This window comes from Dermacentor andersoni, chromosome 9 (assembly GCF_023375885.2).
Source record: "Dermacentor andersoni chromosome 9, qqDerAnde1_hic_scaffold, whole genome shotgun sequence".
Lineage (NCBI taxonomy): Eukaryota > Metazoa > Arthropoda > Arachnida > Ixodida > Ixodidae > Dermacentor > Dermacentor andersoni.
In genome coordinates, this window is record NC_092822.1 from 64382714 (window position 1) to 64405291 (window position 22578).

At 50.9% G+C, this 22578-nt stretch overlaps 1 protein-coding gene across 3 annotated transcripts in view; it reads right to left on the minus strand.

Moving 5' to 3' along the window:
- AdamTS-A (ADAM metallopeptidase with thrombospondin type 1 motif A) overlaps positions 1-22578 on the minus strand; it is a 379851-nt gene that overhangs the window by 293126 nt on the left and 64147 nt on the right. The gene's annotated exons all lie outside the window — the stretch shown is intronic.

Sequence of the window (22578 nt, forward strand, 5' to 3'; positions counted from 1 at the left end):
CGGCAACAATAAACACGCCAAGGCTAGTGTTAATCCCATCCGTTAGTTGACGCCAGCATCGTAAAAAAAAATTAAACGAGCTTACAGACGTCTTATTATTTTTTTTTATTCTTTCCCGCTTAAACTAAAAAGTTTTGCGCTTAAATGAACTTATACTTTGCGACTTATTTTTCTTGCGTCACGTAACAACAAGCTAACGGCACGCCAGGCGCGACAGATGCATGCGTCATGCGCCAGACAGGCCACCGAAGCCAGCCAGGCCGGTCGGGAATGTGAAGTTCTCCTGTTCGGCGACCCGCCTCTTTTGCATATGTCGTGTTTCTTGGGCTCCCGACGTATTCTTGGTTTCCTTCTGCACTTCGACAAGGCACCACTGCACGATTCTACTGCGGCAAGGTGAGAAATTTTATTTGACAGTCTGCGACGCATTTCAATCAATTTTGGCTTTTACGGCACGGAACCGAGACTTGCGACGCAGTTAGCGAAAAACAGCTCGTCCGTCCTGGGGTATAGTTAAATTGAGTTAATGACTCGTACTGAGAGATGTTTGCGACGCCTTCTATGAGCCCCAACGTTATTATACCATATTTCGGTAGTTTTTTGTGCACGCTTGCCGCACCCGGCTCCGGGTTTCACCGCGTTTTGTGATCTTGGAACCCTGCGTGGCTGTCCTGTCGCTGAATAGGCCAACCAACCGCAGCGCAGGAGGCGCGCGTCACCGCCGCTGGGTTCCTTGCATCGCCACCAGATGGCTCTGCAGTCTCCACGGCAGTAAGGTCCCTCTACGCGGCAGCGGCGGCACCGGCCATTAGGCGGAAACAAAAATCTGCCTCCATCCAAGTCTGTGGAAGTGGATCTATACAGACGTCATCAATAGGGAAGCGGATACCTAATTTTTTTTTTCAGTCGCCCCCTCAGAGCATTTAACAGACATGCCCTCCATAAATGTTTTCAATGATACCAACAGTTCAACAGGAAAACTTACTGTTACGTATCAAGCTCAGATTCGAACCCATGGAGAGCGAGTTCTTGTCGTTCAAAAAAAAAAAAATTTTGACTGTACCTTTCTCATTGATGACTGTACACGGCGAAGGTGTTGCCAACGTTAGGCAAGCACAACCGACATTGGACGAGGTTACACAAGCTCCACCATCACAAGCGACACCGCCACAAGCGGCGTGCGTTAGTGCAGCATACATCCTCATTCTTCTACAGGCCCACCGCCCGGGTGCAAGTGCATTATTTAACGAAATTAATGTATGAAGGTAAATTGAGTCAGAATATTGCGTCAGAAATTACGTAAAGTACGAATTACGCACAACCTGCCCCTGTTGGGAGAGCTATTCTCGCAGAGAAATACCGATATTCGTCTACAACACGAGCAAAAAATGCCCGTGACACAAAACCTTTCTACAGTTCGTACGTATTGCCAACCAGTCTCGTACATTAAAATAAAAAATGAAAAAAAAAACGTGAGAAACACACCAATCGCGAATACATAAGAACATAGGTATTGCGACATTGCGGAAAAAAAGTGAACGTCCTTCAAAGTTTGCGTATAAGTAAAAGTCGGCTTTGCCCAACAAACATAGAAAGAGAATTATGGGCTTTTACGTGCCAAAACCACTTTCTGATTTTGAGGCACGCCGTGGTGGAGGACTCCGAAAATTTTGACCACCCGGGGTTCTTTAACGTGCACCTAATTCTAAGTACACGGGTGTTTTCGCCTCCATCGAGATGCGGCCGCCGCGGCCGGGATGTGATCCCGCGTCCTCGTGCTCAGCAGCCCAACACCATAGCCACTGAGCAGCCACGGCGGGTCCCAACAAACATATAAACGGCACATTCGTGTATACGTAAATAGATGCGGCGGTTGTTTGTGACCACTTATCATCCTAGATAGCATCATCATCTCGTGGCATTTGAAACTTACATGCATCACGGCGCGTCTTTCGTTGTCGGCAACAATGGGACAATCTCACACGAAGCGCTACAAGTTTTTTTAGGGACCAGCGCGGACGAGACAAACCACAGACAGATGAAGTGACATGCACCTATAGGTGCACTTGCAAAATACGCTGCTCCAAATTAAAGTTATAGTTTTAATTTGGAGCAGCGTATTTTTCTTTTTCTGTCTCTTTGTGGGTTAACGCTGCAAAGCATAAAAAGGCTGCGAGTGCGTACACATAAGGCCCGATGACGATATCGGCAGGAAAAAAAAAACGCAGGACGCAAAGTTTCGTTTTTCCGATTTCCTCGCATAACGACGTTGTAGCGCGCATCACGAGTGGTTCAATCGGACACGAAGGCACGCAGAGACGCCAATCGAGCGCCGAGCGTTCAAATCACACGCTGCATATACACGGACCCACAAGGACTCTTACACGTGAATGAGGGGGTAAACGTATCATTTACTCACCATCCCCGGGCACAAGAAAGGGGTGCGAGGGTGCGAGTTGTAGACGTTTACACCCTCATTTGGTTTAGATGCTTAAACTGTTTTACAGTTTACAGTTACACTGTTATGCAGCAGCGCCGTCCCATGCGTCGTCGTCTGACTGCCGTTCGAGAAGGGCGCTGCGAGGCCACGGCGCTTTAAATTAGTTCCCCCGGGCGTCGTCGTCGCCTCTTCAACACACGCTCCCGACATTGACTTCACGTGCGCGGCAGACGCGCGCTAATGCATTCAACAGCGCGGGCCCAAAAAGCAGGCCTGCGGCAGCACGCGTGCGCGCACGCCTTGTCACGGTCGCGCTGGTTCTCGGGCGGCGGCGCGCGCTGCAGTATATGCGTACACGCGCGCGCCTTCGCCCGTTCCATTCGGCTGCAGCGCGCAGAAGCTGGCTTGGCTGGCCTGCGAAGGCGGTGCGCAGGTTTCGGCTGACACGGCCGGTGATACGCACTTCAGTCGTTATTTTCATCATCATCATCATCATCATCATCATCATCACTGTAGCATAGCCATGGCGTGCTCGCAGTAACGTCACACCAGTGAAGCATCAGCGTAGTCAGTAAAACAAAATGAGCGTTTATTCAAAGATGTAGAGCGTATTTATAAGTAGCCCAGTGGCAGGAAGATAGGAAGGAGCACGTGTTAGTAGTGATAGTCCGAACTCTGATGGATCGCCAGATGAGGCGATAAAAGGTGCGCGCACTTCGAAAACTCGTGAAGTTGCAACAATCACCATCATCATCATCATAATAATCTTAATTGTTATTATTGTCATTATCATTATTATGATTCGTAAGAACAATCCCAGAGATGAAAAGTGTTTGGCAACCGGGAAAATCCTCCAGAGTGGGCACGTGCCATTAACATCTAGGCTCTGTGCATCCACCGGAACGGGGAAATACGCCTGCCGACTTATCTAAAGGAGAAAAGGTGCACGCAGGAGTGGATAGCGACTGAAGAATGGGACATAAATTAAGGGGGTGCATGAGTGGGGGGGGGGGGGGGGTAGTGAAATGAGCGAAGAAGAAGGGGAGAAAGAAGAGACCGAACAAAACTACGGTGCACATATTTGCGCACGACACTTGTTCTTGCGAGTTCCGCGTCCAGCAGTGATAAGGGGAAAAAACAACAATAAACAGACGGACATTTCGGTAAACGGAACGCTCTGCGTACTGTTGGGGACTCGGTGCTGACGCCCGTTATTGCCAATGGGTCGCAAGCCCCAAGGGTAGCGTTGGCCTGGCGGCCTGGGGCACTGGAATCATCCGAAGGTCCCGGCAAAGCAAGAGAAGACTGGTAACAGAACAACTTGTTTATTCTAACATAGCAAAAGAGCGGCCGGTCAGTTCGACCGAAGTGGAGAGACGGGAGAGCACGTAACTCAACAGTACAAATCGGAGCCTCTCTCCTGGCGTCCGGGGGCAGCTGCTCTTATACTCTCGGCGTCGCGGGCCAGAATGAAGGTCACGGGATGAGCCCACGCGACGGCGGAGCATGAGCCCACGCGACGGCGCGCACGGTCGAGCCGAGAGACATGTTGAGCCGAGTGTAGTGACGCATCGCCAACCCGCCGACGGACAAACCTCCTGGCTCCTCACTTGGGGAGCTCCGCTCCCCGGCTGCCGCGCTTTGACAAGCGTGGGCACACACACACACACGCACACACGAAGACACGTGGCAATGAAACACGCCTGGACACGCTTGGCGGGGAGGCGTTGCGGCGGCGTCGAACGGGCCACAATGTCCGCCGCTTTGAACGAAGCCCCGGCGTCCGTTGCATCCGCGCCGGCATTACCGCGCGTTGTAGGCGAAACGTAACAGACCACCCCGCCGGGGGAAGGAGATCCCGATGGTCAGGGGACTGCATCCGCTGTCCGGAGGGATGTCGCTCGATGATGCTCATAACCGAAGTCGGGCGTCCTTTGGCGTTTCTTGAGCGCAGCGCACAGAGAAGGCCTCGTTCTCACGTTCAGGTTCACACAGGACACTGCAAAGTGACTTCGGGAGAGTTGACATTTTTGTTCTCGTTTCCGGCAAGCGTTAGAACTACGCCGAAAGTCAACCGCTCAGTCAGCAAGCACAGCACAACCCTCACTAAGCCCTGCCAGGCTCTTTCCCCTTTTATACTGCTGCCTAGTTCCTTACAGTAGTTTAGCAGCACTCAGAACGCGTCCACAAATCGGAAAATTGCACTAGAAAGCACATCATCACTTTGAAACACTACACAAAAGCAATAGGTTAAAAATCCTGCCTCAGGAAGAAAAACATCAGTAACAAGCAATTTTGAGGCTGATTCCCACGTTAGGGGCTTCGACTTAAGCCATCGGCGTTACCGTTGAGACTCCCCTTTTTGTAACGCACCTCAAAGGAATATTGTTGCAAAGCGAGGCTCCAGCGCAGGAGGCGGCCATTTTTGGGAGAGATGGTCTGCAGCCATTGGAGAGGGCAGTGATCCGTCTCAGTGATAAACCTCGAGCCAGCTAGGTAACATGACAATTTCTGAACGGCCCACACGGTACACGCACACTCTTTCTCGGTGGCGCTATACGCCTGCTCACGACTCGTCAGCTTACGACTAGCATACAGGACGGGGTGTTCTACTCCTCCATTTTCCCGTTGGCACAGTACAACGCCCATGCCTCGCTCACTAGCATCACACTGAACAACGAACCCTTTTGTGTAGTCGGGCGATCGTAGCACAGGCTGGCTTGTTAGGGCGCTCTTTAGGGCGCTAAAAGCTCTTTCCTTTGTCTCATCCCAGACGACTGTTTGCGGCTCTGTCTTTCTTAGAGCATCCGTTAGGGGAGCCGCGATATCAGAGTACCTGGGGATGTACCTCTGATAGTAGCCGGCGACACCTAAGAACGACCGAATATCGGTCTTCGTGCGCGGTTGCGGGAAGTCTCGCACAGCGGCCACCTTTATTTCAGAGGGGCGGCGACGACCCCGACCAATCACGTGTCCGAGGTAGACAACCTCGGCCTGTGCTAACTGGCACTTGGGAGCCTTGACTGTCAAGCCCGCATCACGCAGGCGGGTTAGCACTGCCCGCAAGTGCGCCATATGCTCAGGCCAGGATGCGGAGAATATCGCTACGTCGTCTAGATACGGTAAAGCGAATTCTTGCTGTCCCCGCAACACTTTATCCATGAGGCTTGAAAAGCAGTATGGCGCGTTCTTCAAACCAAAACTCAAAACTTTAGGACGGAATGTCCCCATTGGTGAAATGAACGCCGCATACCTACTAGCCTCTTCTGTAAGTGGAACTTGCCAATAACCCCTGACAAGATCTAGGGTGGAAATAAACTGAGCGCTACTCACTCTCTCAAGGCGCTCCTCGATGTTAGGGATCGGATAAATTTGATCCTTAGTGATGGAATTAAGCCTGCGGTAGTCGACGCAAGGACGAGGTTCCTTGCCCGGTACCTCAACTAAAATCAAAGGGGAGGTATAATCACTCTCACCCGCTTCAATAACACCGAGCTGTAGCATTTTCTTTACCTCAGCCTCCATAATATCGCTCTGGCGGGGTGACACCCGGTACGCCTTGGATCGTACTGGCTCTGGGGAGGTAAGTTCTATGTCATGAGTAAGGACAGAAGTCCTACCAGGCCTCTCAGAGAACAGACCTTGAAACTCTTGTAAGAGCTGGTGTAGTTCGGTTTTCTGCTCAGGCGACAGCGATGCTTTACTTATTAAGTCACTAATGACTTGATCGGTGTCTTTCCTGTTCGTCACTGAGCCTAGTCCCGGAAGCTCGACCGGAAGCTCGACCGGAAGCTCGACCGGAAGCTCTTCTAACTTTCCCGCATCGGGAATTTCCTCTCCAGTATCTGGTGCCTTTAACGCTACAGGCTCAATTTTATCCCGTTCGGGCGTGCTCTGAATACCAGCTTGCTGCGCCTCTGACCCTTTCTCATCGTTCAACAACGTCGGCCCCGCAACTACCGCCTTTGCAGCGAGCTCCCGAACCTTCGATCTGGTTAAGGCCTGAACGCTAGCCTCACCAAACAAAAGCCCCTTCTCGCGCAGGAGGTGATCGGACCTGTTCGAAAATAGGTACGGGTACTGGGGGGGCAGCATAGATGACACTGCGGCCTCCGTCTCAAGTGCTCCGAAAGGTCCTTCAATAAGCACTTTTGCTACCGGCAGACACACGCTATGAGCTTCCACTGCTTGCTTGATCCATGCGCACTCGCCCGTGAACATATCGGGTTCTACGTAAGAGGGGTCAACTACATCCATTGTAGCTGCGGAATCGCGAAGCACTCAGCACTCTTTCCCGTTCACGAGGAGGTCTCGCATGTAAGGCTCGAGAAGCTTCATGTTCTCGTCAGTGCTGCATAAAGACAAAAACACGACTTTTGTTTTTGTTTCTGGACACTGCGCCGAAAAGTGACCCGGCTTCTGGCACGTATAACAAACGCGCGCTTGCCTCGTCTCGAACCGCTTTCTGCGTTCGGCTTCGGTTGCCGCCGTCTCCTTACGTTCGGTCGGACTGCTTTCACTTGCATCCGAACTACGTGTGTCCCCCTTTGCTCTCATGGGTGTGAACTTCGGCCTCTCAACCTTGGAGCCAAATTCACCCTTTTGACCGTCCTTAGCTCCACGAGCCCGACGCGTCACAAACTCCTCGGCTAACTCAGCGGCTCTAGCCACCGTACTAACGTCTGGCCTATCCAAGACCCAGTACCGCACGTTCTCAGGTAACCGACTATAAAACTGTTCTAGCCCGAAACACTGCAGAACTTTCTCGTGGTCACCAAACGCTTTCTCTTCTTTGAGCCACTCCTGCATGTTTGACATAAGCCTGTAGGCAAACTCTGTATATGACTCACTTTTGCCTTTCTCATTTTCCCGAAACTTCCGACGGAACGCCTCCGCTGACAGCCGGTACTTTTTTAGCAGACTCGATTTCACTTTGTCGAAATCCTCTGCCTCCTCTCTCTCCAAGCGAGCGACTACGTCGGCCGCCTCGCCGGGTAGCAAAGTGAGCAAGCGCTGTGGCCACGTTTCCCGAGAGAACCCCTGCTTCTCGCACGTTCGCTCAAAGTTAACCAGGAACAAACCAATGTCCTCTCCAAGCTTAAACGGCCGCATCGGGTCATTCATTTTGAACAATACTCGTTCTCCTGCACCGTGTGCCTGACTTCCATTACGAGCGCGTTCCATCTCTAACTCGAGACGCTTCATTTCCAAAGCGTGTTGACGGTCGCGCTCTTCTTTTTCTTTCTCTTTTTGTTCTTTAAGTTCACGCTCCTGTTTCTCTTTTTGGTCTTTAAGTTCGCGCTCCTGTCTTTTTGCCGTCTCCCTCTCCTCAATGGTCTCAAGGCATTCCGACAGCTCGTCATCCTCAGCTTCTAACTCAAGAATAGCCCTTAGCAGTTCTGGTTTTCTGAGTTTGTCTGAGACATACAGACCCAACTCTCTTGCAAGCTCCAGCAATTTCGGTTTGCGCAACGACTTCAAATCCATGGCTGCTCTGAATGCTGCTTTCTCTACTGCCTACTATTGTCTTGCCGCAAACTAACCCGGCAGCAACGACAACCACAATTACCAGCTCTGTTTCTGACACTAACAAAAGCCTGGCAAAACTCAGAAGAAGAAAGTCCCGCACTCACCAAACCTCGCAGCCAAGAATTCAGCGCAGTCGTTCCGCTGCAGGCAACCAGTCGTCACACAGGGCTCGTTGCACTGCTCCCGGATGGTCGTTGTGCTGCTCAGCATACATTCAACCGCATCTCTTCGCTGCTGGCCTCCGTTGTCGCGATCTCACCGCTGGCAACCGCTGTTGGGGACTCGGTGCTGACGCCCGTTATTGCCAATGGGTCGCAAGCCCCAAGGGTAGCGTTGGCCTGGCGGCCTGGGGCACTGGAATCATCCGAAGGTCCCGGCAAAGCAAGAGAAGACTGGTAACAGAACAACTTGTTTATTCTAACATAGCAAAAGAGCGGCCGGTCAGTTCGACCGAAGTGGAGAGACGGGAGAGCACGTAACTCAACAGTACAAATCGGAGCCTCTCTCCTGGCGTCCGGGGGCAGCTGCTCTTATACTCTCGGCGTCGCGGGCCAGAAAGAAGGTCACGGGATGAGCCCACGCGACGGCGGAGCATGAGCCCACGCGACGGCGCGCACGGTCGAGCCGAGAGACATGTTGAGCCGAGTGTAGTGACGCGTCGCCAACCCGCCGACGGACAAACCTCCTGGCTCCTCACTTGGGGAGCTCCGCTCCCCGGCTGCCGCGCTTTGACAAGCGTGGGCACACACACACACACGCACACACGAAGACACGTGGCAATGAAACACGCCTGGACACGCTTGGCGGGGAGGCGTTGCGGCGGCGTCGAACGGGCCACAATGTCCGCCGCTTTGAACGAAGCCCCGGCGTCCGTTGCATCCGCGCCGGCATTACCGCGCGTTGTAGGCGAAACGTAACAGTACTCAACGTCACCATTTCACTTCACCGCACTGCACTAATTGTCGTTACGGAGGACCGCTTTGCTCAAAGCACTAGCATGTTTGGCGGAACGTTAGACGTGCCGCGTTCCGCCAGCAACGGCGACTTTTTTCCTTTTTCCCCTTTCTTGCAATGCTTGCAGCCACTGAATTGCTCGTGCATGAGCTTTGAGAAGGTGATTCAATCCTTAAAGAGAGAGAGAGAAAAAAACCGACAGTATGCACCGCATAATGAGTACACATATTTTCACTCTGTATCTGTGAGTACTCGGTAGAAAATGCACGAAGTACGATCGTAGTACCTCCACATTATTTCAATGCAGTGTGCAGCGCCTTCGAATAAAATAGGCAGTGTCCAAATACACGCGCCGGCGACGACTGCCCACGAGTAACAGCGACAGGTCTCGAAGGCCATGCTTTTCCGGGCTGCACGCGCCGGAAGTGATTGCGTAGCCGGAAAGAAGTCATGGCTGCCACGGTTTAGGCAACAGTTGCGCAACTGAGACATTTATCCATAGTCCGTCGTAATTCTTGACCAAAGGGGATATTACGGAAACAACAGGCATGCGTAAAGAAAAGGAAGAGCGCAACGATGCACAAAAGACCAACTCTACAAATTAGACAGGACCCTCTCACAAGGGCGACCACCAAAGAGCGACGCTGGGCGCGAACAGACGACATTCTAGAAAAGGATCCCCGTTGGACAACGGCTGGTGACGCGTCGGTGACGGCGCTGACGTTCCCCGGTAAAGTGAAGAAAGGCTTGAAGCGTCTAATAAAGCGGCTAGCGAAAGGATGAGTGATTGATTTAACCTTCCGAGTGAGAGATTAGCTATTCAAAGTGGGCACGAGTCTGCGTTAAAATAGAAAGCAACAAAGAAAACTATCAAAAAAAAAGGGGGGGGGGGTCTACGAACATCCCATCCGTCCTACGACTACTTGTCGTACAATGTACAACCGCATCGAATTCTCCGATATGTTCAAATTTCCAGTGCCAGCAAGGGCACACTTTCACTAGCGGAAAGGAGGAACGAGAAAGTGAGACGCATCCATTGCGGATGGGCGATAGATTAACTATATCCAAGTTGCCATATACACGTGTACGCAAAATAAAAAAGAAAAGAGAAATGGGGAAAAAAAACGATCCGCTCAGTCACGTGAGGCGTCGGGAACATAGCCAGCTCGGACTGCTCTGAGCCTTTCTGAACTTGTAGGATGCGATTGGTTGTTGGCACGATTAGTCGTGTATACTACAATTACCCTTCCATTATCAGCGCTCGAAGGCGTCAAAGATATGCCGCTTGCCATTTCAATACAGCATAGCATTTCCTATCATAGAGCACTAGAGGGCCATGCTATCTAATTACAGATCTACAATGGTCAGACGATTGTGGCTTAATATCGGCGTAATATAGAGGTGTGTACAATGAGGCGAGAAGGGCAACCGAGGGTCGCCACTCGTTTTCCCTTTCTGCTCTTTTTTTTTTTTTTTTTCTTGCAATTCCGGAGTGGAGATCAACGCTTACTACGGAACAAACCTCTTTGCAAATTTCGATCCCGTTCCGGTGTCATCCGTAATTCAAAAGATGGCGCTCAATATGCAAGAAACACTGCGAAACGAAGCTGCCGGAAGGTGAAAAAAAATTACTCCGTGCCAGAAGCGGCTATAGACGCCGTCTCGAAACTTTCGCAAATTAGGCTTCTCTCCGCGGGCAGGGTCGGCCGCGCGGAGGGAACACCGCACCACCCCTCGCCGGTCTATACCGGGACGCCACTGCTGCGGCGGCCGCCTAAACAAACGTTGCCCCCCCGTCTCCGAGCGCCAGGCCCCGTCACCGTTGTTTCGAAAGAGAATTAACAATAACTACCCGTTCCTGTTTTAAACGCTAAACGTATAAAAGAAATAGTAGGAAGGGGGTTTCCTCTACTTGACGCTGTTACTTTAGTGTCGGATGCGGCTGGAGAGAAACTGCAGGCCTAGAACCGAGACAATCGCACTACGAGCGGTTGAGACGCAGCGACACGTGGCAGACATCGCATATTTCTTTCTTTGCTTGCTTGTTTGTTTCTCTTTCTTTCTTCCAACTCGCCCCCCGTAAGTTACTCTCCCGTTCGGTTTCGGTCGCCTATTCAAGAGCCATGTTGCCATTCAGATTATTTGCGCGCCTTTTTCCGCTTTACAATATGCATGGACAGGAAGAAAAGAAGAAGTTACAGCAGGCCAAACGCTTTACTTCAGAATCCCTCTTCTTCATCCGTTACCCTCAAGTAAACGTGCACAAACCAAAGCAAGAAACGGCCCAGCAGCTCGCACAACTGTAGACGATTTCGTCACATTTCTTCCCTGGACTATTTTTTTCCCTTTACCATTTCACACCCTGCCTGTTCCAGTCCAGGACTAGTCCAGTTCAAGACAGGAGCGTAACCAGGACCATCGTGGTCGCCTTGGTAACCGTGTTCTCCCCCGAAAGTTTGTGACATGTTCCGACGAAAAATTCGAGCAGGGCGCGGCAGGCCAGAGCTATAGCAAGAGGGCACACTTTTTTTCTTTTCTTTTCTTTTTTGTTATCCGAGTCCTTACATTCACCGACGTCCCATCACTGTGCGCAAGACAAGGTGACCCGAGTACTGACATGCTGCAGTATTTTAGAACAAATGAAAGTTGAAAATTAAATAAAATTACGTGGTTCCGTGTGCCAAAACCCCGATAAACGAAAGTTGAGCAATACGCCAGATATTCATGTCACTGAATGGAAGGCGGGCAGGCGTTTTTGCTGTCCGTTTTGCTCCTTCTCGGTTATATAAGCTTGCTCACCTTTTCTTTCTTTTTTTCTTTTGACACTGACAAACTCGGCTATGTTTGCGCTTTGAGCCAATCAAAGAGGTCGCAGCCGCCTCGCGAACCAATCGATGGCTGATTCCACGGTACAGCGGCGTTTAATACTCTCGAGAACATCACCCCTGAAACGTCCCGAGATCGCGGCGAGCCAGCGCCGAGTCCAGTCGATGACCGACGTCCACCTCCACCACCCGCCGAGCGGCATCGATGGACCCAGGGAGTTCCGTCACTCCTTTCCTTCGAAAACGCGGGGCCTCCATCGAAAGATGCCGCGTCTCCTCCCTCGACACCGACACCCTCTCCGTCTTCTGCGCGGGCCTTTTGTTTCGCCAGCCGAGGAGCACGCCGCGTGTGTTCCCCCCGCCGTCGGCAGCCGCAGATAGAAGGCCTACCCTCCCCCTCTCCCACAACACTCTCTCTTGCCATTGCGCACGGGCGATGGATGAGGCGAGCGGCCCTCTCTCGGGGCCCACAGCGTGTGCGCAGCCTTGGAGAAACAAACACGGGGCCGATCCTGGACCCCCGCAGCCTAAACACAAGTTCACTGCCACCGCCGATATATGGAGAGGAGCCCGAGGAAAAAAAAACCGAGGAGGCGGGGGCGACCAGCGAGCAGTGGCGGAGGCGGCGGAGTCTCCACAGACTGCATCAGTGAGCGCGCATTTTAGCCCTTAAGAGAGACCGCTTGGCAGCTGCGGTCCCCGCGTATAGTCGAGCAGAAGGGTCCAATGCTGAGAATGAACGAAACCCTCGCTCTAAAACCAACGTGGGCCAATGTGAGTGCATGCCCATCATGCTAGGGACAGCAGAACCTCGATCGAAGTGGTGTGTTAAAAACAGTCAAAAGGCGTTTTGACTTCCACACGGAAACTTTTTTTCAAATTTTGCTCCGCTTTCTCCCGAGAAGCACAGCGCGCGACGATTGATCTACTAGCGGCGCGATAGCTGCTATTTCCGCGAGCGTCTCCTTCTAAGGCAACTTAATGTGCTTGCATAAAGCGGGCTTCCCCTTACAATACCTGTTAGTGCGGAGAAGCTACCTTTTACGAACTAACTTGAGCGACGCGCATTGGAACAGCACGCATGCAAGGAAAGCGCGTCGTGTACGTGCAGACACCGTTTTCATTCATGTTCGCGAAACTCGATGCCAATGACTCGTGACATCCCAAACTGCCAACGTTCAAGTTCAGATGCTCGCGGCGGGAAACGGTACAATACGATCTCTCGCTCGTCGCCTAGACTAGCTGTGTTACGCGCCGAAAGGACTGTTCCACTCAACAAGACACGCCGAACCAACTAGCACAGTGTGCGTTGCTTCCAAAAACTTCCTTTAGCGTCAGTTGCAAGGTCACGTGACTAGTCGCAAGAGTGCGCGTAATTCGCTTCCTCGATCTGCTGCAGACACGGAACCTACAAACTATACAGAAAGTGCAACGGCCTCCTTGTCCTTATTATTATCCTCATTATTATCCTTCACCTCCTTATTACCTCCTCCTTCCCCGTCCTGTAGTGTACGGCAGTACACCAGATTTTCTGTTTGGGTCGATCTATCTGCCTTTATTCTTTAGTCTCTGTCGACTACCTAGTTCCCCTCCCCAAGCGTAAGGTAGGCAACAAGATGCTTTTCGTGCTAGTATCTGTACCTTCTCTCTTCTTTCTCGCCTCTATTTAATCTATCAGCGTGAAACAAGAAAATAATAAACTAAATTAACTCGCTTTCGGTGTCACGTACAAACAGTCTTTGCTTAGTTTCCCGCTAAGATAATGTAAAAATTCGTAGGGGCAATCGCGTCACCGCACCAACACACATGAACTACGATGTTACTCTTCGCTCCATACGCTAGCTTGGACTGGTTGCCTTCCCATTCATCTACATTTATCTCGGACTACATCCGGCTATCATTGGAAATGTTCATCAGGCGCACGAACTTTGCCTTCACTTCCTTTCATTACAACTTCAAATAGACATACACATTTCTGTCTAAGTAGGAGCTACTCAGACAGGAAAGGCGATTTCAGGCTGTCTGTCGCCCCACTTGTGAATGAATTGTGAATGAATTGAAAGCCAGATAAAAATTGCATCGCTAGAGCGAAAATATTGCTGTGCCGACATATCTGCCGCGCATGCTGACGTACCACATAGTAGCAAAGCTGTGCTCAACGGCTCTTTCTTCCTCTCTATCCGCTAGTAGCTCACCCATCCGCGTGCTCCGTTAAAACCAAAACTTCACTGCACGGTGCGCTCCGTGAGAGGTAATTATTTCGCTACAAAGAAAAATTCGCTATCCGGACGCTTGCTACAGCAGCTCACGTACCACACAGTATCAAATATATTTTCATCAGCTCTCTACGTCTCCGCCTCAGTATTAACCTATCCCCACCACTCCTCGCATGAGCCAAGGTTTCACAGCATCCTGCACTCCGTGACAGGTAATTATTTCGATATAAAGGAGAATTCGCTACCCGAACACTTAGGTTGCGTCAACTCGCGTACCGCGCAGCGGCAATCCAATGTTCGCAAGCTTTTTCTCTCTCTCTCTCTCTCTCTCTCTCTCTCTCTCGCTCTCGCTCGCTCCTGTAGTAGCCTCTCCTCCACTCCATGATCAAAGGAAGGTTTCACTGCACACTGCACTCCGTGACACATGAGCCAAGGAAGATGGACAGACCAAGGCTGGAGGAACATAACAATAAAAAAAAAAGAGTCTCGGCAAAACGGCTAGAAACTCTCGAGGAAAATTGACCCTGACGGGTTTCGAACGGTGCAGCGGGGGCGTACGGGGCGCGCTAGCAGCGCAGCCGGGTTGAAAGAAAGCGCGCGGAAAATAGCGTTAAGGTCGGGACGGAAAAAGAAGAGTGCGAGTGCAGACGCGGAGGGGGGGGGGGGGGGGGGGGGACTGCGGCATGCACGGAGCGGACGATAAAGGGCGCTTGGGAAACGCGAGGCGAAGAGAACGGGGGTAAAGGAGTAGCGAGCGAAGAAACCCTGGGGCCCAATTTAGGCCACACAGCCTCCTCCCAGACGAAGGGGATCCCGCGCTACGAGACTGTGGCTGCAAAGCTGGTGTACTACGGGGTACCACGTCATCGCTGGGCGAGAGGGTGATGGGGTGGGCGAGGGTGGACGTTGAAGTAGGGGGAGAGGGGCGCACAGAAAGAATAGAGAGGGCGCAAACGAGCCCTCCCTCTTGTCCTCTCACTCCCAACCTCTAGCCTTCGAAGCCAGCACTAATGTCGTGCAATATCTGCCATCTCCGAGCCGAGCATGACGCGAAGGTTCGGGCTCCCCGGGGCGGGGGAAGAGACGGCGCGCGCACTGTTTACACCGGCGGCCAAGTTCAGGAACCCGAGCCGGAAGGCTGGATGGTAGGCAGGGGGGGGGGGGGGGGTAAAGGATCGCTTCGCTGCGTGACAGAGACAACGGGATGGCGGGCTAGGCTCCAGAATCGCCGCAGGTACACAGCATGCGTGTGATGTCTCGTCAAGCCACCTAAACACAGCGCGACCACAGATATCAGACACCAAGGAGCCAAGTTGTAAGTGGTAGTGCAAACCATTTATTAAAAAGAGAACGAGCGTTGAAGCCAGTCGAGCTGCTTCGTTCGCAGGCGGGTAGGTTCCTTGGCCCACAAACCCTGCAGTCAGCAACTGCCTGCTGTGCCCGCCGTCCTCCATGCTGGAGCTGGTCGTGAGGATATGAGTTGGTCAGCGTTTCTTTCCATTGGTCAGGGGTAGGGTTCAGAATGGGCGGAATGTTCGGTGCGTACGTGTGCTCATGTCCACACTGTATGATATAAGGAGGCGTATTCATCACAGCGAGGACATCTGCAAGGCCATAAAGTGAGATGGAATAGGCTAAGATGGGGATAAGTGTTAGTTGGAAACCTTCGCCTGGCAAGAGCCTCTTAGCGATGAGTGAGTGTTTTGCATGAGGGTGGTAGGGTACGGCCAGTTTAAGCGATAGTGATGTAGGCGATGAGTGTAGGTAAGTGGTAAAGGCTCCAGATAAATCCCAGCCAGGGTCTCAATATCTGTGTAGTGTATGGTGTGTATATGTGGTGAGCTTTGTTAGAAATCTTGCCGCTGGCGTAGTTGCGGCGTGCTGCTTGGGGTCCGGAAAAAAAAAACGATAACGGAGTTTCATTGCTGCTGAGCCACTAAAGCCGTTGCAACGGAAACCTCGTCCGCTTCCGTGATGGATTCATGTCGTTACCGTGGCTGCAACAATTTCCTTTACCTCACCGTCCACTATACGCTCTTAACGTGGGCCGAGAGAGTAGAAACGGCTGCGGCATCCACGTGGAGAGTGTTGGGGTGGGTTCCGTATTTGCGAGTTAAAGCTTGCGCCTTAGCTTGTCTTCAAACCAGCATGATGCACGTGGAGTGCGTGTATCTCTGAGTGAGTGGGATACGCATTGTACTGCGGAGACGAGGTGCAATCTTGAGATCGGCTTGAGAAGTGTATAGGGGGGATATCCCAGTTGTTGAAGGATGTGTCGATCGTCCAGCGGTGGATCGTTCTGTCCTTCCTTTTGAGTAACAACAGAATGAGTCACGATAAGGTCTTGCGCAGTATTGTGAACTCCAAGCGCTCTTAGTCGGAATGCTGCCGTTCTGTGCAGCAGTCCTAGCACACCTGCCTGTAGGCCGCTCGCAAGAGTATGTCGAGGGCGTTGACGTCTACCGTCCACAGTGGAAGACAGGGTATAGAATACACTGCGAAGAAGCCAATGGGTGTTGCATACCGTTTGCGGCAAAGGTCTCAAGTTCTAGGTATGGTTCTATTAAATATGTACAGTCGTGAGAAACGTGCGAGGTAACACCCAAGCCGTTTTGAAGCTACGATAACTCGTGATCTGTAGACGTGAATGTGGCACGTTAATAAGCAATAAGGAGCGTTCACCTGAAACACTTTTTTCATTCGACATACTTTTATGCGGAGCACGTGTGTTCAGCCACAGCGACCTTTTGAAAGCCGTTTGAAAGCTCGTCTCGTGTTGTTCCAGGGGGCTGTTAACTATATTCACAGAACGGGTCAGTTACTTTACTGCTGTCTGCTGATAATGCGGGCACTTTCAAAACGTTTCCGGATTGCCTACACTGTTACCTATAATGGTCACGGCATAGCGTTTTGGTCACCTTGTCTTACTTAGTTATTTTTTATTTTTTCGGTTTTGAGCGTGCACCTGAGTGTGAACATATCCGAGTTTCTGTGTTTCCGTGTTAACGTAATTATTTCAACCACCTGAGGCTTCTTTCTGCACACCTGAAAACTATAGTACACGACCATGATTATTACATTTCGTCGCCACAGGAACGCGGCCATCAGACGTCTGGCAATCGAACCCGTGGCCCATACTAAGCAGTAGAACGCCGCGTTGCCGCTGAGCCACAGAAGGCGGGGTCTGAAGAACGCGTACACCTTGGTGGTTTCTTGAGATAGGGCGAAATGGAACAAAGTGTTTCCTCTACTCGCTCGCTATCTCAGGTGACGACGATGAGATAATTACGATCATTATACTTATTGGCATTTCTTCTAGGAACGGGCCGGTGACAAAACGTCGCCTAGCCTGCGCGAGCTAATCAACATTTACCGCACCTATCGCAGTCTAGCATTTTGCCTATCTTTCCTGGATCCTTTCTCTCTTCATTAAAACGTCTATCTCTACAGCGAACGTTACCTATGCCTCTAAGTACCCCGGCTCCATCGACCTCCTCCCTTCGTTTTGATGTGTTAGCATTAGGAGTGTCAAAGTGGAAAGATGTATGTGTCTGTGAAGAATGGGAAGCCGGTCACGCGGTATATATATAGTGCATTGTGGTAAGCGCAGTTTAACTCTTTGATCTGGGACCTCCAAAAGGTGCCACGTAATGCTAACCCATTCGTCCGGGATTTACCTCTAAATCGCCACTGAATGTTTCTTCTCCTCGAATACTCGAAATGTCCATTGCTTCTCGACCATTGGCCAGTTAACATATAGCTATACGCTCTGAATCCCAGCGCTTCCGGAAGATCGACGTTTCCTCACGGGCCTTGATATGGATGCAAGGATTCCCTATAGCATATCCCATAACAATGTACCGAGTCATCCCCGGACATTCGCTTTTCCTTTCAACGCGAGCATCGCCATCCGGCGCACGCGTCCGGCAAAGCCCGACGCGAGATAATCTTTTAGTAACCACATTACAGCTTTTTATTCATTTATTTGTTTTATTCCGTTACCGTCATCGCACGGCCAGTCGTAGGCTGCAAGCGCGCTGAGCATTCCACGCCGTGCGCACGCAGGTGGCATTCGAAAATAGCCGCGAAGGCAAACACGGAGCGGCAAACGCTGTACTAAAAACGTCCTGATGAGGCGAGCGTGTTGTTGAACAGCCGAGGCAGCGTTGTTCCTTCAGTGACCTCGGCCGAAACGTACGAGCTCAGTGGTATCCGCTTCGGCAGCTCGATCACCGCCCAAGTTGGCAGGAGGTGATGGAGCCGCGGGGGAGGGGGGGTTACTCTTCACGCATTTCGGCAGTTTCCTACTGTATTTTCTTTTTATGTCCGCTATTCTGAGCTCAGATCTGACATTTTCAAAAGAGAGGTCGACAGCACGTATTTCCTCGTGTATACAAGTTTGCTTCGTTTTTGTATAAGTGGCGCATCGTTGGTTTTGATTCATTACAAGTGAGATTTTTTTTTTAGGTTGAAATGAAAATAAATAAAATAAATAAATAGGCTCCCTTTCACATAACATTAATAATAAAAAAATACAAGATTACCGAGAAACGTAGAAACGTCGTCAAATCAAAAGCGGAGTGATCTAAGGAGGGTAAGTGAGGTCCCCATAAAGTCCCCAGGCACACTGGAGCATACAGGGACGAAAAAAGGTGAGTGCGAATTATACCGCACAATATACTGACTGACTGACACAGAGTCCCCCAACAGGCACACAAGGTTACGGTGCGGTCCTAAACTGATGAGGAAAATGCAGCAACGAAGTTGCTGTCCTTTCCTGTACATGCATTTGGTTTTCATTACGTGATTGACTTCTTGTTTTTTTTTTAGATATGGTAACACTACGCTCGTCTTCCCTCGGTTGCACAAAAGAAAAAAGAAAACTGCGTAAATTTAATTGAACTTTCGCACAGAGAGACTAATCCCATCGCGACCCTCGCAACATTCAGCGCGGACCGCGCAAACACAAGACGCCTGGCCTCGCAGCGCAGTCCAATGTGTGTATATTTATAAACCCGAAGCCGACGCGTGAGAAACTACGCGCACTCGGAGACAGATGCGCGTCGCGTCGTCTCGCGACAGCCTTCGAGATTCAGCGAGCGCGATCGACACAGGCGAGGAGGCATTGCGTAATAGAGAGAGGGTGAAAAGATGAAGGAATAATGCATGCGCCAAGTGCGAGCACTTCTCGTCGCAACTCGCACGCGCGCACACGCAATACACGTTTTTTTGTCGACAGTGCGGAGCCGCTAAAGCAGAGAGACCCGAGCGGTTTGAGGGGGGGGGGGGGGGCGAGGGCGGGCGAGGGCGGGCGAGGGGGGGGGGGGAGGCGAGCACGCAAGCACCGCGCACGCATCGGCGCTTCGGCGTGTCGCCCATTAGACATACACGAGTCGGCAGGTATATACGGGCGAGACTGCGGGGGTATATATCTCCTCCTAAGCTCGATCCGCAGCGTGAGAGAATCGGAGAGCGCGAGGTCGTACGTGCGGACGTGGCGGGGCGTACAAGAAGTATAGTCGTCGTCGTGGTCGTTACGACATGCGGCGAAGCAGTTAAAAAGGCGAGGATCGAGGGGGCCCGTCCCTATGCGAACGTTTCGCGTGTAGATACGTCGCCGCTGTCAAAGCGCTCGCGAGTGCCGCTTGTATGCAGCACTGCCCGACCGTCTTTCCTCTCGGCAACGACAGCCACTCGCCGATGTAACCACGGTGCACACGTCGATCGAGGGAGGTGACTGTTAGGCCTAATGGTGCTATATGTATTATGTATTCTTGTGGAGAAAGATGCAGCATGTCGTGGCACCAGCGCATCGAGGTGTGCACCACATTCTGATACGTGTGATGTACCCGAGACAGAGTGGAACACATTGCCTGTCCCAAATATTGGACAGTGAATTGCAAACATTGTCCTTTCTTTTCGTTGGGGCCATTTAGTAACAGGACGTCGAGTGAAAACTTATCGCTGGGACCATGGCCGGAGAAGATATCGATGAAGCGAGTCATCGAGGCACTTGCAGAACTTTTTTTGATTAGCGCTGCATGGCCTAGATTCAAGACTGAACGGGACCTACGGGCAAGAACGCGTACACTCGCATAACAGCACCCTGCTACCCTATCCTCATCAGCTCTTCTAACTCCCCTCTTCTCCCTTCTAAGCAGAGTAGCAGGTTAGAACAAATTACTGCTGGCCAACCTCTATGCGTATCGTCAAAAAATGTATCTATCTCTCTCTAACAGAACTGGTGACTACTGATTGCGTAAGTTCGTTGGTCGTTACTATATGCTATACCTATAGCGTTTACACATTCGACAAGCCCTGTGCATGTGCATAAATTGCCCACAGTGACGGTGAATCAGTTCTGCAGAAGTCCGCGAGGCGGGTAGAAATTTAATGAAAGGGAGAAAATATCCTCTACTTGAGAGTAGAACGACGCTATACAAAGAAAATTCGCACCGCTTTTTAATAAAGAGCTTCGCAGCTGAAAAATTCGTCTTCGTCTGCGGATCGAACGAGGAACCAAATCCACTCCGTGCGTGATGATCTTAGACGAAGTCAGTAGACATCAATAAAACAAGCCGCGTATAAAACAAGGCCCAGTAGCGCTGGATCGGCGCTCACCTATGCGCAAGACCAAGCCTTGGATGATCCTCTGCACACATTCATTTCGCAGCGGAAAATCCCACCTGGTATGCGAAGTGCACAATGGTTCTTGTCTTACCTGTAAAGAGAGAAAAATGGAAACAAAACGCATGTAAGTGGAGGAAAACATTCAAGCTCTACATAAGCAACATTCAGCAGAGCCCGATTTGCTAGCATACCATTGAACCACCTTGTTATATCGCTCCGATGTTGTTTTAGCCGGTACGTATGTACACGCTAACTGTACCGGTACCCGTACCGGCAACGGTACACACGTATACCATTGTACGGGCGTACCGGGACGGAGTCGCGAACAGCGCCGCTGGTTGCGACGTCAAGTGACGCTGTGCTCAGCCGTACCGCGGTGGGCCTTTTATTGTTTTGTGTCGCTGCATGCTCATACTTGTCTGCGCTAAAGTTCTTTCTGCAAGGTAGATTGCTTGTTACTAACTACACGATTTCCTGCCAAGAAGCCTCAGACAACGAAGCAACGTACCAGCACACCGCGTTCTGTGCACCAGGTGTCTCACCAGATGTTCTCGAACGCCGACGTTCGAGTTTCCAGCCCCCAGTATTTCGCTATAACGGCAATTGTAACACGCATGCGTAAACCAACTAATCTCCCCACTGCTCCGCCAAATGCCAACACTTCCGATATATACAAATAAATAATTTCATTCACCACGTAATTGGCAAAACCATATGCCACTCATGGTGCCAACAACGTCCGAAGGGGACGCCATTTGCAGTATACTCTGTAGACCCAAAGACTGCTCGTACTTTTAGAGTCGTTCAAGCAAATTTTCGAAGAAGCCTTCCGGCACAAGTATTTACTCTCGAACGGTGACGCAACCGCTGCGACCACGGAGCACTTTAACACTGAGTTTATCAGTCTACCGTCGCCGCTACCGCTTTCCCCCCAATTGCGCACGCCCAGCAAACCCACGTGCCAGCAGTGTAAGCGGCAGAAGGTATCGGTAACACTATGCTCAAATCCTCCAATGGTCGGGGAGCGCGGGGGTACATGCGACAGTTATCTACACAGATCGCGACGCGCGGGCCTACGTGCATGGCACGTGACACGCTATCTAAGAAGCTTCCGTGCTTGTGTAACTCATGAAAGAAAGAAAGAAAGAAAAGAAGAAAGAAATAAAGAAAGAAAGAAATATAGCGTTCGCCAAATGTGGCTTCACCGCAATAACAATGCTTATGTGGAGAAGCCCCCTTCATTTCTTATTTTGGTTTACGGGGCGACGGCTTGCGCATTCCAACTATATGCTTCTGTAATCGATAGCGTAAGTAGAAAAAAAAGAGTAAGTGCACGGCATTGAGCGAATTGGTACCAAGTGGGCATAGTAGCTTCAGCACAGCACACCCGAAAGTGTGAGGACGACGACGATGATATCGTGTCATTACGTTTCCGCCCGCACTGAGCTGAAGTTATTACCTCCTGCAACAGCAAGAACACACAGATGTGATCGCAGAGGGCCCGCAAGAAGTGTACGTATGTTTTATTGCGAATCCTCTAGAATGTCGGGATAGTTTGTGGACTTTGGGTAATACACTTTTCTTTTTGCCGACTAACACTAACAATCTGACTGCGAACAACCTGTTAGGAAATCTCTAAGCTCTATTATACCGAAGTGAGCTGTTAATATAGTTTGTCTGCATATACCATACAAGGACTATAACCGAACGGAGTCTACAAGAAAGCAAAGCAGTACACAAAAGAGGCAGAATAGAAAGAAAAAAAGCAATGACGCAGAGTTTAATCAGCAGAAATACCGGCTGGCTGCTCTGTTTTGGGGAGAAGCACAAGAGTAATCAAAGCAGATAGATCCAGAGGCGATATAAAGGAAAATTTGCTTTGTGCATCACGTTTACTATAAAGCCAGTATACAATGTCTATAAACAACGTACAGAATGTTTGAATATATTGCTACAGGAGGTCGTATCCGCCCGGGGACGTTCT